Genomic DNA, 16,557 nt, shown 5'->3' with positions numbered 1-16,557 from the left:
ACAAACTGGTGTGCGGATGTGCTTCCTCTTCCTTGATATTTACTACATTACCCCATTCTGAACGAGAACCCCTGATAGCAGATCTACAAGCTCGTAGCACGGCACTCGGTGCCCCGCTACGAGCTTGTAGATCTGCAATTTTTTTGTCAGGTTAAAACCTGACCTAACATCGCTCATGAAATGTACGCGACCAATTCATTTTGCCGCCTACAGTTCTACTGATCTGATTGGCTCCTCTGGCCAATGAGACACCAACCAACGACAAAGCTATGCCTTCTGGCCAATGGGAAGGGAAGGGTCAAAGTGCAGAGCAACGCAGGCTTATGCAGCAGAGAAGCATGCTCAACCCTCACAGGGTGACGGGGGGGAGTACTCTATAACTAGTACTCCATGTAACTTCAAACCAAACGCAGTTGGAACAGTTTTAATGCAAGTGTGCAGCCAATGCAAAGCCACAACAAAACACAGTCATGGTCACACACATATACAAACACACACACACACACACACACACACACACACACGCACGCATGCACGCACGCACGTACGTAATCGTGAAAATGTGGTGCAGATGTTTAAATATATATTCTTTCAGAGCGTTTTTAACTAAAATCTTTGCTTCATGGAACAACATATTTTCAGATAAAAGATAAAGAAAACTTTATTGTAAATTTACATGAAATGGAAATTTGCCTTTGGCACACCAGCAGTTACAGCAATAAAACATTACATAAAAACCACAGATGCATTAAAATACTATATAAAATGCATTCACATAAACACAGCAGCAGTGATCATGAACAGTTGGGGGTTTTAGGTGAACTATTTAAACATTTTCTTCTCTAACTAAGAGATTCCCAAACCAGGACACAACGTTAAAAGTGAGAACACTCTCAGTGAGTGATCTACAGGTCAGGGTGTGTTTACTAGCATTAAAGCTTCTCAGTTTCCTGAGAAGATATAAAGCCGTTGCCTTGCCTTTTGATGATGGGGGTCGGCGGCCAATTTCATAATATTTCTGTGGATCCTTCACGCGATAATGTTTGAGAACCACTGACATACAGTAGCCTATAAACATAACTTTTTCTGAAAACTGATTTAGACATTTGTAGAATCGACCTCATGTCTAAATGGGTTAAGTACAATTACAACAAGTATAACTTTGAGGTATTGTGTTAATTATTACAAAACATACATTAACCACTTCAGCCCACTTCATATACCAAGAAAGACAGCCCTGACCAAAGAGGAGAGTCATTTTGTGTTGCAGACTAACTATAGGTGAATCTCAAACCGGAGCGTGGACACTCTCCAGTGTGTATTTCGGCGTATGTGACGTCACAACGGTGCGCGGCAGTACTTCCCAATCCACAGACCACAAAAAGACAGGCGCTGACACTACAAAGGGCTACGCACTATTTTCCCCCGCCGGAGCCCGCTTCCAAAGTCCAGCTTGGATGTACCCTGAGCCTTGCAGGGTATATCGCCACGGCGCAGCCGTACTGCGCAACCCATGGAATTTCTCAGAGGAAGAAAGACAGCCGCTGAGACAGAGAAAAATGTCGGAAACTAGTAAGTTTTATACTCTTTTAAAAGTGTTGTTGTGTCACGGAAGGTAATTGTAATATGTTTTGGGATAGTATTTAGTTGTTTAAGCTATCAAATGTATCATGATAGAGCCAAATAAAGAAAATAAAAAATGTTGTCGTCGGAGATTTTGAAGTAATGCTATCGCGTTAGTCCCTCGGTGCATTTCCCCAACAGCAAAACTAAACATGCGTTGTTGTCACGACGAATTTTAATATTTTAATATCTTTGGGATAGTATTTAGTTGTTTATGCTATCAAATGTATTCATGACAGACTGAGCCAAATAAAAAAGATCCACTGGCAGCCATTACTGTTGTGGTTTTTAAGCCCTCTTAAAACTTGTCACACACAGGCCACGGAATTTACTTTCAAGTTATTTTCGCGGAGTATTTAGTTGTTTAAACTTCATATATGTGGTCAATTAATCATTATATTAGATTATAATCAATCATGTCGGAGAATTCGAGGACCGTGTCGTGACTGTCGTCTCGCATTGGGGCGGCCACAGACGAGATGTACCCGTGTGAGAACTACCCTTTTTCGGCGTAGCCCGAAGCAATTCACCGCTGTATGATATGAATGATCCGTTGTAGATATGTACAGCCTACTAGCCTAGGCTACATGCAATTCGTTTCTAATTGTTTTATTTCCCCAAATGTCAAGTGCATTATAAATAACCGCTATTATATTGTTATTATTACTCAGAGATAGATTGTATAAATGGTACAATCTCTTAGTTGAACCCCGTTCCATTTGTACACTCTGATTTTACAATATACATTGGGGTCCCAGAGATAGAAATGCCATTATGGGGGTTCATAGCCTAATTCAGGTCAAACTGGGGGTCCCTTGAAATGAAACTGTTTGAAAATCACTGCTAGATCTGTAAAAACATTTTTATGGGGGGGTCTGTCCCTGGCATATCTTTTCTAATGGGGGTACGCAGGATAATTAGTATCATTTTGGGGGTCCTTGACATGAAAAAGTTTGGGGAGCACTGCTATAGAGGACTAGAAAAGTCCACACCAAAAATAGAAGATATACAAGCTCCCAACACGTTGCAGTGCGACATGTTGTGACTTCTGAGCTTGTAGATTGGCTATTTTCAGTCATTTATTAATTCATGTTATTTTAAGGTGAAAGTGATCAAACTAGCAATAGAATACAACCTGGCAACCTGTTGTAAAGTCATCATTGGACCACAACAGAACATATTACCCAAGCACAAAAGCCTTTTTTTTAACAATAAGGGAATTCTGAGTTGTAGCACTACTGCCATACAAATAACCTGTTAAGCCAGTGGTTCTGAAACCTTCATTTTCCACTGCCTTAGGATCCAAAGACGGGTGAGGAGGTGGCCTGCAGCGGCGGGCCTACAGCAGCACCACCACGTGAGACTGCCATGTCTGGAAGTCTCTGGAGCGGAGCCGGACTGCTGGCCTACAGCACCACCAGGCCTAGCCGAGGCCATACCAGACCATAGTGGTACAGCTGCACTGGGGTCTGGAGCAGGGTCAGGAACACCAGGGCCCAATGTGCAGGCTGGCCCGAAGAAGAGGGGGAGAGTAGTAGTAGTAGTAGTAGTAGTAGTTTACATTTAAATGTAGTAGAGACTCTAGAGAGAACAGCCAGTTCATCCTCTCTCTGCAATGTGTAATGTTCATGTTCAGTGCAATCTATTTTCAGTTCAGTGCAATCTATTTGTTTGTGTTTAATGTTCAATGAATGTACTTTTTATTTATGTATTTGTTTTTACATGATTGAGTCTGAGATACGGTATCCTTGTTCAATGTTCATTCATTTTTATACTGAAGACAAAATAACAATAAATACATTTTGTATTTACAAAGTTGAATTGAACTATTTACATACCGGTACTCATACAATATGCACCGAAAGGGAAATTCTTGGCCGAAACTGCAGTGAATACCGAATATAGGAAACAGTTGGCCCCCCGAAAACCGAATATCCGAATATGATTAATATTATATATATTTTTTCCTACCATTGCTGTCTTGGCCGTACCTTAAAGCTATCTGATTTATGGCAAAATAAATGGGTATGGCGAAACAACTTAAACACACAAACACATTAATCATGTTACCCAGATTGCCTTTTTTCACCTTAGAAATATTGCACGAATCAGAGCCTATTTGTCTTTGGACGATGCGAAAACGCTAATCCACGCCTTTGTTTTTTCTCTGCTTGATTTATACTGCAATGCACTTCTTTCAGGACTGCCTAAGAAAACAACTGACAGATTACAACTTGTCCAAAATGCAGCAGCCAGAGTTTTAACTAGAACTAAGATGAGAGAACATTTTACTCCAGTTTTGGCTTCACATGCACTGGCTTCCACTGGTTGTTTTTAGGATTGATTTTAAAATTATTTTACTTGTGTATAAAGCTCTCAATGGTCTCGCACCTTCCTACCTACATGACTGCCTTCCTAAATATGTCCCAAACCGCCCCCCTAAATGGGACTAGGCAACTAAAAAATACGGGGAAGCAGCTTTTTGCTTCTACGGGCCGTCGGCATGGAACAAGATCCCACTGTACCTTCGACAGGCAGCCTCTGTAGACATTTTTAAAGCACAGCTCAAGACCCACTTCTACAACATTGCTTTTAATTGATCTTTTATTTTTTGTTATTCATGTCCTCACTGTATTGCATTGCATTACTACTTGTTTTTTAATGTCGTTGCCTTGCTTTTCTTCTTTTTTTCTCCATTGCTCTGTAAAGCACTTTGAGCTGCATTTCATGTCATGAAAGGTGCTATACAAATACAGTTTTATTATTAAATAATCACTAGGGTCCATAAAACATTTCAGCTCTTTTGAATGCATTAATTGCATACACTATTCAGTGATATATTTTCTGCCTAAATTAAATAACTGAGTGACAGCATTTGTAAGATTTGTGTTAGATTACACAGTAAAATAATATTGTGATAAATGTAGCCTATCCATTTGGAGCTGAGAGTTGGCCTGGTTTAACCTTTTCATTCATGTAAATGCAAATGTGATTAACTGATTAAGAGTAGCATTCTGATTAATGAATTTCTCTCAGTTGAATTAACAGTTTATACTCACTTTACAGTAGGCTATATAGGCCTATATGTGGTTGTTTTAAATGTAAAAGTAGACCTATATTGTCAAAGTTAAATGTCATTATAGCAATAAACTTAGCCTATATGAAAACGAACTAGCTGTTAGCTGGCTGTAAAGGTATAGGCATACACAAATTAACCATGAACTTACTTAGAAGATCTACAAGCTCATAGCGTAGATCAGTGATTGATCGGTGCCTGCTAATACAAATCAAACAGCAGATGCGACAATAGTCTGTATTCTATCCAAATGTAAAAACATTTATCATTAAGTGAATAGGCTATATATATATATGCAGGTTACAGGTAGCCTATATCCTTCCTTTCAGCAACTCTTTGCACGGAATCAGGACTCAGGTTAAATCAGATTCGACCATAGACTCGACGTAATAATAACAATAATATAATAGCTGTTATTTATAATGCACTTGACATTTGGGGAAATAAAACAATTGGAAACGAATTGCATGTAGGCTGTAAATATCCACAATAGACGGGCATGGGTCATAATTTCGTTCCGTAGGAGAAACAGGGGAAATTGCTTCGGCCTATGCCGACAAAGGAGAGGTAAACACGGGTACGTCTCTCTGCTGGCAGCCCCCAAGGCGAGACAACACGGTTCTCGGATTCTCCGACATCGTTGTTTGATATTTTTAAATAGGATCTTTTATGATTAATTGACCACACATATGAAGTTTAAACAACTAAATACTACCCAAAAATAACTTGAAAGTAAATTCCGTGGGCTAAAAAAGTAGTTTCTAGACCTTTTAAAAACATTGCGGTCAGTGCGGACAAAACAGTAATGGCTGCCAGTCGAGAAATCTGAGCTCCGCTTGGCTCCGCCCAGCTCCACTCGGCTCCGCCCAGCTCAGTGTCCCAATCGACAGTGTACACTATTCCGTGTACCCTTTTGCCACCTACGCAGTGTAGTCCCCTGTTAGTGCCAGTGCAGTCACCACCCTATTCTACCTAGTATTGCACCCCGAAGTGTGTGCACCGCCAATTGAGATCCACCTTATGTGTGTTGTCTTCAAACATGGACACTTATATACAGTAGCATGTACTGAAAAACAGCCAGTGTTGGGCGGTAATGTATTGCTTATAGTATTCTAAAACGGTGTCTCACTACGCCTCTCAGCCATTATAAAATTCCCCGTAACCTCAGAACTATTTGTGGCTTTATTGCCAGCCCTCCATCGTCGCCTCCAGTCGTTTCGGTTCTCCACACATCCGGCCAGTTCGTTGGTATACTTTGCGCTCCTGCGTCGTTTCTTGAGTACATCCACGTATGTTAGCGTGGGGCGTCCTCGTGATCGATGCCCGTGTGTTGGTTCCCAGAGCACTAGTTTGCTGGCTGGCAGTTCTGGATGCCTCTGGCAGTGTCCTGCTATAGTCTCATTCTCCTGGTGTCTTTGGCTAGTGTCCTGCTATAGTCTCATTCTCCTGGTGTCTTTGGCTAGTGTCCTGCTATAGTCTCATTCTCCTGGTGTCTTTGGCTAGTGTCCTGCTATTGTCTCATTCTCCTGGTGTCTTTGGCTAATGTCCTGCTATAGTCTCATTCTCCTGGTGTCTTTGGCTAGTGTCCTGCTAGTCTCATTCTCCTGGTGTCTTTGGCTAGTGTCCTGCTAGTCTCATTCTCCTGGTGTCTTTGGCTAGTGTCCTGCTATAGTCTCATTCTCCTGGTGTCTTTGGCTAGTGTCCTGCTATAGTCTCATTCTCCTGGTGTCTTTGGCAGTGTCCTGCTAGTCTCATTCTCCTGGCTGCTATGTTCTGGCTCACCCTTATAATCCCTCATACAGAGTCTTGTCAGTAAACATGTACTTGCTGTCTTGCTGAATATAATATACAGTATAATATAATATATTACTGTAATATTAATACATACCCAGTGATGAGTAGTGGTTTGTTTTTTGACTCCTCCTGTAAGGATATTTAGTATTGTTCCAATATGGAATATACAGGAAAAAACCATGAAAAAGTATACGTAATATAATATTAATACTTTTTAGAGGAGTAACAAATAGGGTGCATTTTTTCCTCTCCACAACATCTACGATACAGACAGCTCACTGCAGTGCACTGGTATTTGTCCACTGCCCAAGGCTACTGCGTTCACTATGTGTGAAGAAAGGATGGAAGTCGGCCCGTGCACGATACCAAGGCTGACAGGCAGCTTTATGTTTGTTTTGACATTATGTCCAGAATGTTAGACCACATGCAAAGCCCTGCAGGGCAACAGGTGTCATGGCAGGACGAGAAAGCCTGCAAGAAGAAGACAGAGATGATATTATTATAGCCCATTTTGGGTGGGAACCCCTTTTGGTGGGGTGGTGGTGGCTCAGGGTCTCAGTGGCTGGATGGTAACGCTAAGGTTACAAGCCCGGGCTCCCCCAGAGTTAGTGTCGAAGCATTTGACTATGGATTATGTTATGCTTTAGCTATTGAAAAAAATCGAAGAACGACTGACATAGAAACATAGCTTTTAGCAGAAAACTGTCAGGATATATAGAAGACATTTTTTGAATCTGATCTCAGGTCAGAATGGGATAGAGACAGGCAGGCATGGGTTCCTATTCTTGGGAACAAAAGGCTCACATGCTTCACCCAAACATGTCAAACCAGCTATAGGGTATAATCTATAGGGATCAAACAGGATTTAAAAAAAGAATAAGAGAAAACGGTTCTCAGCTGAAACAGCTATTTGGGGGCCTGACAGTATAATGTTATAGGAACATGGGACGGAGGTGAATGATCAGTCATTTGCATTTCAATAAAAATGTCTTGTTAGCATTTTTATACCATGCAAGCCAATGTTGGCTATAATGTGAGCTTGCAGCACAGATTGGTCACAGCAAAGGGAAAGCCAATAACACACTGGATATTATGCTTTTCTGTCTTCTCTTATGCCGTTGCTAGTCGGGAGGAAACCTCATAACTCCATTTTTGAGGTTTTTGCTTTTTTTTTTGCATAAATCAGTGCTTATTGAACACCGTTACAAAACCAACTTTGATGAGGCTGTATTGCTTTGTTTTAAAAAATATAAGGTTTTCTCAATTTCCTGAAAAAAAAATATATTATGAGGTTTCCTCCGGACAGCAGAGATTATATATATATTACAGCTGCACATTCCACATACATTAGATTCCATGAACGTAGTTAATTTCACACGTTAGTGTCTGAGAGACGGACGGACGGACAGACGGACAGACGGACAGACGGACAGACTGTCTGGAGACAGACAGACAGACAGTCTTCTAGATGGCTTTATTGGAGCTACTGTACATATGCCATACAAAAGAAAAACAATAACGATATACATCTCCATCTTGGCCGTCCGTAATGGAGCTATATGGCCATAAAATAGGCACATATATATATATATATATATATATATATATATATATATATATATATATATATATATATATATTGTCTGACGTTGACCACACTTGATTCTGAAAGATCAGCAGTCTGTCTATAATCTGCAGGTATACTGTACATCTGTGGGATCAGAATTTGATTTAATCAGTCAATAATTAGTTGCACCCTATAGGCTGCCGCAAAGCTGCAGGGCTCATTTCAGGCATCGTTAACACGAGACAGGAAGGAACTGCTGCAAACAGTCATACATCAAGCTTTGGTCATCACGGGGACAGGGCGGTCGATTTTAACCCCTTTGGGCCTGACGACGTCGAAATTTAAAAACATCTTCTAAATCATGACAGTTTTCTCAAATACCTCATGTTTCTGTATCAGTGGTGCTCAATATTTCATGTCAAGGACCGCACAAAATTATATGTAATATGCCGCCAACCCCCATCTGAAAATATGTTGTTCCAGGGACGAGGGATCCCCCAGAAGCAAAGATTTGAGTTAAAAGCGTTCACTCTGAAAGATTATATATTCAAAAGGTGCGCTCTGCATTTTCACGATTGCTCAAAAATAGCAGATCTACAAGCTCGTAGCGTGGCACTCGGTGCCGCGTTATGAGCTTGTAGATCTGCTATTTTTCAACAGCTATAATAAAGTATTATAAGTATATTATAGTATTATAGTAGTATAGTAGTATATTATAGTAGTATAAGATTAAGTATCTTTAAAATGCAGTGAAATGTATGTAGGTCAGCCCCACAGAAGTGAACAGTAATACAGGACAAGAGGACTAAAGCTAAAAATAAATCTACCATTTAAAACACTTCCAACCCTAAAAAGCAGACTATAATAAATAATTAAGTTAGACTACAATAATAAATAATGTCCATAGAGGTATTAAATGTCATGTCCATGTGAAGGGAGAGGGGGGGGGGGGGGAGGGGTTGTATGTGCGCACGTGCACTCAACTGCCCCTCTCCATGCTCAAGTGCGTGGGGGGTGACCTGATCCCCGTCGTCTCTCAAGGTCCATGTCATCATTTAAAATCCTAATGGCCTGGGGGAAGAAACTTTTCCTCAGTCTTTCCAGGACAGCCTTGTGTATCCTGTATCGTCTCCCGGACCTCAGCAGCTCAAACAGACCATGAGCCGGGTGGGTACTGTCCTCCATGATCCGCTTGGTCTTTGTTCTGCAGCGCTTGGTGTAGATCTCCTGGAGGGCTGGGAAGCTGCCTCCTGTGATCCTCCCCGCCATCCTGACGACCCTCTGCAGGGCTTGCTGGTCTCGCACCGTACAGTTCCCATACCACGCTGTGATGTTTCCTGACAGGACGCTCTCTATGGTGCAGGTGTAGAAGTTGTGTAGTGCAAGAGGAGACACTCCAAAAGATCTCAGGCGTCTGAGATGGTACAGCCTCTGCCGTGACTTCTTTACCACAGCGTTCGTCTGGGTGGAGGTCTTCAGTCAGGTGTACACCTAGATATTTAACGATAACGATAGACATCTCCATCTTAGCCGTCCCTAATGGAGCTATATGGCCATAAACAAGAGAAACAACTAGTTAAATGGACCACCAGGCTATATAGTTGGTTCCCTATAGGCATATATATTGTCTGACGTTGACCACACTTGATTCTGAAAGATCAGCAGTCTGTCTATAATCTGCAGGTATACTGTACATCTGTGGGATCAGAATTTGATCTAATCAGTCAATAATTAGTTGCACCCTATAGGCTGCTGCAAAGCTGCAGGGCTCATTTCAGGCATCGTTAACACGAGACAGGAAGGAACTGCTGCAAACAGTCATACATCAAAGCTTTGGTCATCATGGGGACAGGGCGGTCGATTTTAACCCCTTTGGGCCTGACGACGTCGAAATTAAAAAATCTTCTAAAATGACAGTTTTCTGAAATACCTCATGTTTCTGTATCAGTGGTGCTCAATATTTCATGTCAAGGACCGCACAAAATTATATGTAATAGGCCGCCAAACCCAGAAGCAAACATTTGAGTTAAAAGCGTTCACTCTGAAAGAATATATATTCAAAAGGTGTGCGCCGCATTTTCACGATTGCTCAAAAATTGCAGACCTACAAGCTCGTAGCGCGCTATGAGCTTGTAGATCTGCTATTTTTCAACAGCTATAATAAAGTATAACATAATGCTTGAAACACCAAAAGGGGGTTCCCGTACGTAATGGGTTAAAGCAGAAGTTTATCTACCTCTCTTCAATCATTGTTCTGTCTTTCTCCGTGGGGGGTGAATGATTGTTTTTTTAATAGTTTTCCATGGCTTTCTTTATTCTGTTGTTTTTAGGCAATTTTTGCATCAAATATGAATCTTCCTGAATTTGACAGCAGAAGCATAATTTCAGGAAACAAGTGAAGTGCCCCATTAGCAGATATACAAGCACGCCAAATTGCGATGTGTTGTGAGCTTGTAGATCACTTCACACCCGTGTGAAGTGAGTATTAAAGTCTATCTTAATGTTGATATGGTGACGTAATGGTTATGTAAAAACAAACGGTGCCAACACAAACATTAAACGCCATTAACAATAAAGAGACAATATGACGTAAATTACACAATTTATGATGTATATTTTCCCTTCATTGTCAATGCGTATACAAAACAAAACTTTGAACTAAAGACAAACGAAAGATTAAACCATGTGTATAGGAGAGGATAGCGCCACTCAAAAATAAATAAATGTGCCCAAAATAGTGTTGAAAATGTTTACAATTTACAATTTAGGCATTTAGCAGACGCTCTTGATCCAGAGCGACTTACATTTAAGCAAAAACAAAAGCATGGCATACATCACATATATAAAAAGTAGTTATCATGAATCATGTCAACTATACATACTATACTATATTATATATTATACAATATATATATAATAATATATGTATGTGACTACATAAAATGCAATTCTAGTACTGTCTACAAGCTATTAGTCTGTCTAAAATACTATCTAAGTATAAAAGTGCTATCTAAGGGTCTAGGCTAGGGCAAGTGCTACGGGCCATGGTGGAGTCTGAAGAGGTGGGTTTTCAGACTACGGCGGAAGATTGGTTGAAAAAAGAAAAGATGACAGACAGACAGACAGATAAATATGGTTGGGTCTTTAAACTATGACAGACAGACAGACAGACAGACAGACAGACAGACAGACAGATAAATATGTTTGGGTCTTTAAACTACTCAACTGAGCTCCCTGAGTGAGTTAACTGACGTGCTCAGCAGCCTGTGACCAGCTGTGAATGGCTGCTTGATTGGACCATTTCAAGCACTATTAATCTCACTGATGACCTGATATGCAATGGACTTTAACCCATTATGAACCCCCTGTTGGTGTTTTATAGCATCATACGTTAGCTATTGAAAATATATAATTTCTTGAAGTTTCACATCCGCCATGTACAAATATTAATCTAATATAATCTAATTATTATCATTCTTTGAAGTCTGAATTTTGAGGTTTAGAACTATCTTTTTCAGTATACTTGGCTTATCAACGCCCAATCGTGAAAATGTGGCCCAAATCTTTGAATATATACGGCTCCATTTTCGTCACCGCTAAACCCCTTATCCCTAAACTTCTTTGCCTTTTTTTACTATTTTGCAAAACATTTTTGAATAGTTAAAATGGCCAGTCTACAAGCTCACAGCGTGTCAATGTAGATTGGCTAGTTGAACTATTCAAAAATGTTTTTTTCAAAATGGTAAAATAAAAAAAGACAAATAAGTTTAGGGATAAGGGGTTTAGCGGTGACGAAAATGGAGCCAATATTCTTTCAGAGCGAACGTTTTTGACTCAAATCATTTTTTTGTGGTCCTTGACATGAAACATTGAGCACCAGCGATATAGAAACATGAGGTTGTTCAGGCCTAAATGGGTTAACAGAAATTCCCAGAAAACCAGCCATCCCCATAGTATACTGTACATCTGTACAGTACGTATATATCCCCATTTTTATATGGGTATAAAGTATTTCCAGCCACCCCTTCCCTCGATATACACCCAGCATGTCCTCTGTAATCTTCCCTCAAATACAGCAATACAACATTTCTTGAAGTTTCACATCCGCCATGTCCAACTATATTAATCTAATCTAATCTAATTATTATCATTCTTTTGAAGTCTGAATTTCGAGTTATAGAACCATCTTTTTTTTTAGTATACTTGGCTTATCAACGCCTCCGTAGGGAATAATTTCACAAAATCTTCTGCATTTCCTTAACCCATTCTGAACGGGAACCCATTTTGGTGTTAGCATCATGTTATGCTTTAGCTATTGAAAAATAGCAGATCTACAAGCTCGTAGCGCGCCACCGAGTGGCACGCTACGAGCTTGTAGATCTGCTATTTTTCAATAGCTAAAGCATAACATGATGCTAACATGCTAACAACCCATTTTGGTGTTAGCATCATGTTATGCTTTAGCTATTGAAAAATAGCAGATCTACAAGCTCGTAGCGCGCCACCGAGTGGCACGCTACGAGCTTGTAGGTCTGCTATTTTTGAAAAATCGAAGAATGACTGACATTTTTAGAATCTGATCTCAGGTCAGAATGGGTTAATCAGACCAGTGTGTGTCCAGTGGAAACCTCGTGTGAATCTGATCTCAGGTCAGAATGGGTTAATCTATCCATATCCATCTCTGCTCCATCTCTTGTTTTTGTCCCCGAGCTCTATAAATCATTTCATTAATCAATGAATAATCAAATCATCGTGGTCACAGTATAGACACATGTCGGACGTGGTTCAGTGGAGGGTATAAAAACACACCATAGAGCCTACCCTGCACTTCTCTGTCAGAGATATTGCATAATATCCAATATCGAAACCTCATAACTCTGTTTTTGGGGGCATAAATCAGTGCTATTGTATTGAACACCCTTTACGTCTGTTTCGACAATATTGAACCAATGGAAAGTATAGTAAAAAAGAGCTTTGGACAAAACCTCTTAAGTCCATCGGACCCTCAAACTGTCTGCTAAAGCAACTATAACTCCACCACCTCTCCCCCCTCTCATGGAAGTAATTGACAATATATAAAGTTACAACAGCTGCAACTTTGATGAGGCTGTATTGCTTTGTTTTGAAAATATGTGGTGCATACTTATAGTTTAGACTATAGTCACTGGTTAGACATGGGTTAAGGTTAGGTTTAGGTGTGCTGCCCCGTGGGAGGTTAGGGTTAGACTAGTCACTGGTTAGACATGGGTTAAGGTCAGGTTTAGGTGTGCTGCCCCGTGGGAGGTTAGGTTTAGACTAGTCATTGGTTAGACATGGGTTAAGGTTAGGTTTAGGTGTGCTGCCCCGTGGGAGGTTAGGGTTAGACTAGTCATTGGTTAGACATTGGTTAAGGTTAGGTTTAGGTGTGCTGCCTCCCGTGGGAGGTTAGGTTTAGGGTGAGGGTTTGACATAGCTTGTAGTTGTAGGACTAATGACTGGTCTAACCAATGACTAGTCTAAACCAAAAACTGTCTAAACTAAGTACTGCACCCGAAAATATAAGGTTTTTTTTTATTTCCTGAAAAATGAACATTTTGGAGTTATGAGGTTTTCCTCCGGACAGCAGAGATATACGTCTAGTATAGTGTGCGCAGCAACCACAAAGCTTTAGTGTTACACGCAACATTAAATTCCCATTGACAACGCATGGAGCATTTACTTCATACGCGTCTGAGCAAATGGGCTATTTTTGTCCTATACACAGAGATTAAATTCCCATTGCAACCACAATGCAATTCACATGGATAAACGCCTCCGCCATACTGCCTCCAAAGCCAATCGCTGTACCAGTGAAAAAACATCGCTCCGAATTATTTTCATTGGGTGACATTTTGTGAGCGACAAATAGCCTACAACTCCTGTGATTTCTTACCTTTTGGACACATGCCATCCATCCATACACATACAGGTTATGTAGATACTCATCCTTACCACGGCATACACCGTCAACAGGCCTACAGTATAGTGTCTGATATACAGTACTGACATACCGTCAACAGGCCTACAGTAGTGTCTGATTTACAGTACTGACATACCGTTAACAGGCCTACAGTATAGTGTCTGATATACAGTACTGACATACCGTTAACAGGCCTACAGTAGTGGCTGATATACGGGCATACCGTCAACAGGCCTACAGTAGTGTCTGATATACTGGCATACCGTCAACAGGCCTACAGTAGTGTCTGATATACTGACATACAGTACCGTCAACAGGCCTACAGTAGTGTCTGATATACTGGCATACCGTCAACAGGCCTACAGTAGTGTCTGATATACTGGCATACCGTCAACAGGCCTACAGTAGTGTCTGATATACTGGCATACCGTAAACAGGCCTACAGTAGTGTCTGATATACTGACATACCGTCAACAGGCCTACAGTAGTGTCTGATATACTGACATACCGTCAACAGGCCTACAGTAGTGTCTGATATACTGGCATACCGTCAACAGGCCTACAGTAGTGTCTGATATACTTGCATAACGTCAACAGGCCTACAGTAGTGTCTGATATACGGGCATACCGTCAACAGGCCTACAGTAGTGTCTGATATACTGACATACCGTCAACAGGCCTACAGTAGTGTCTGATATACTGACATACCGTCAACAGGCCTACGGTAGTGTCTGATATACTGACATACCGTTAACAGGCCTACAGTAGTGGCTGATATACGGGCATACCGTCAACAGGCCTACAGTAGTGTCTGATATACTGGCATACCGTTAACAGGCCTACAGTAGTGTCTGATATACTGGCATACCGTTAACAGGCCTACAGTAGTGTCTGATATACTGGCATTATCGTCAACAAGCCTACAGTAGTGTCTGACTCTGATATACTGCACAACCGCAATAGAGAGGCAGACCATCATCACAGAAAGCTTTCCACCATAATGCTTGCGGGGTGTTCCCTACTGGATATTACTTTCAATTTTGTTTCCTGTAACCAGTTCCTTTCTTTGCTTTTGAGTGCCCTTGGTTTTTAGTCTGTATTCCGTGTCTCGTCGGGATTGGGGAATTGAGTGGCGAGGTGTAATGAGAGGCTGTTATGAAGAGGTCTACGTATATATATTGACTGTCTGGCGCTAGTCTGAAGTGCTCAGTATGATTTCTTTCCTGCAGAGTGCAATTACAGTATAGCTCGCCTCCAACCACATTTCACTGCATAGTTTTTTTCCGGAATCAAGAAAAGGCGGACTCAATTTTAGACCGCACTGACTATGCATAATATTTGACATTATAATATACAGTGTGATGGAGGTTATTACCCATCAGCCCTTGCAGTAGAACATAGCACATATGTCCCATTGGCACTCTGGTATGTTTCCCAGCTGTGGATTTTTTTTTTTGTCATAGTCTCTTCCGTAGTTTTCATTTAGTTTCAGTCACCTGGAATTCATAAGATTTTAGTCGACTAAATCTACAGTTGATTTAGTCGACTAAAATGTATTTTGGCGGGCCGTCACTCGCTCATCCCCTGGTTCTAAAGTCATGACGTCACTCGCTCATCCCCTGGTTTCTCTATGGAGAACAACAGGGTCATCTTTTGACCAGAAAGGGATTTTTTTTCACTGGAAATATTCTCTGTGGGGAAATTCTCTGGGCAATATCGGTAGGAGGCGCAGTGGAGTAACTAAAAGTATTTCTTTCACAGTGGAAACTAAATCCCTTTTTGCCCAAAAAGTAGGCCTATCGTTTATACATGTGGTGGGGGGCTCAGAGTGCTTCCACTAAGGAAAGTAGGCTTCCTATAATGACACACCCCGCCTTTGTTTTGGTGAGTAGCAAAAACGTTATTTTAATTTACGCTACATGCGAGCCCCGGAAGTCGAGAGTAACATAATATATAGCTCTAAATGCAACGCATTAGAGCTATGGACCAGAGCTAATTTGATACAGTCTACAGTTTCTAGCGAAAATTATTTCTCTCAGTCAGTTGATTCTTCAAATCCATATGAGTGAAACGGCCGGAATGACATGTTTATTTTCCAAACACATGTAGTTCTTATATGAGGCGATCTAAAACCCCCCCTATGGGGATTTCAATAAAAAATAAAAAGTATATGAACCTGTGGACGATATTGACGTCAGACTCCGGTCCATTGACCATGCACTAACCCTAGAAAGTAATAACTATTGACTATCGTGCAAGGGGCTGTCACTGAGGACCATTGAGCAGGTCAAAGGTTAAGTGTCTCCTATTCAGAGCCAGTAAACCGTGTCGTGTATTATTAGTGGACCATTATTGGTAGACCACAACACACATTGTGTGCTGTGTGGGTATAGTAAACCATGTCATATATATTATACCATTATTATTATTATTATTAACCCATTTTGGGGGCGGAAACCCCTTTTGATGCTTTAAACATTATGTTATAATTTAGCTATTGAAAAATAGCAGATCTACAAGCTCATAGCGCGCGCTACGAGCTTGTAGGTCTGCTATTTT

This window comes from Protomyctophum bolini, assembly GCF_963924005.1.
Source record: "Protomyctophum bolini genome assembly, chromosome: 9".
Taxonomy (NCBI): domain Eukaryota; kingdom Metazoa; phylum Chordata; class Actinopteri; order Myctophiformes; family Myctophidae; genus Protomyctophum; species Protomyctophum bolini.
Note: the sequence above shows the minus strand (reverse complement) of the source record.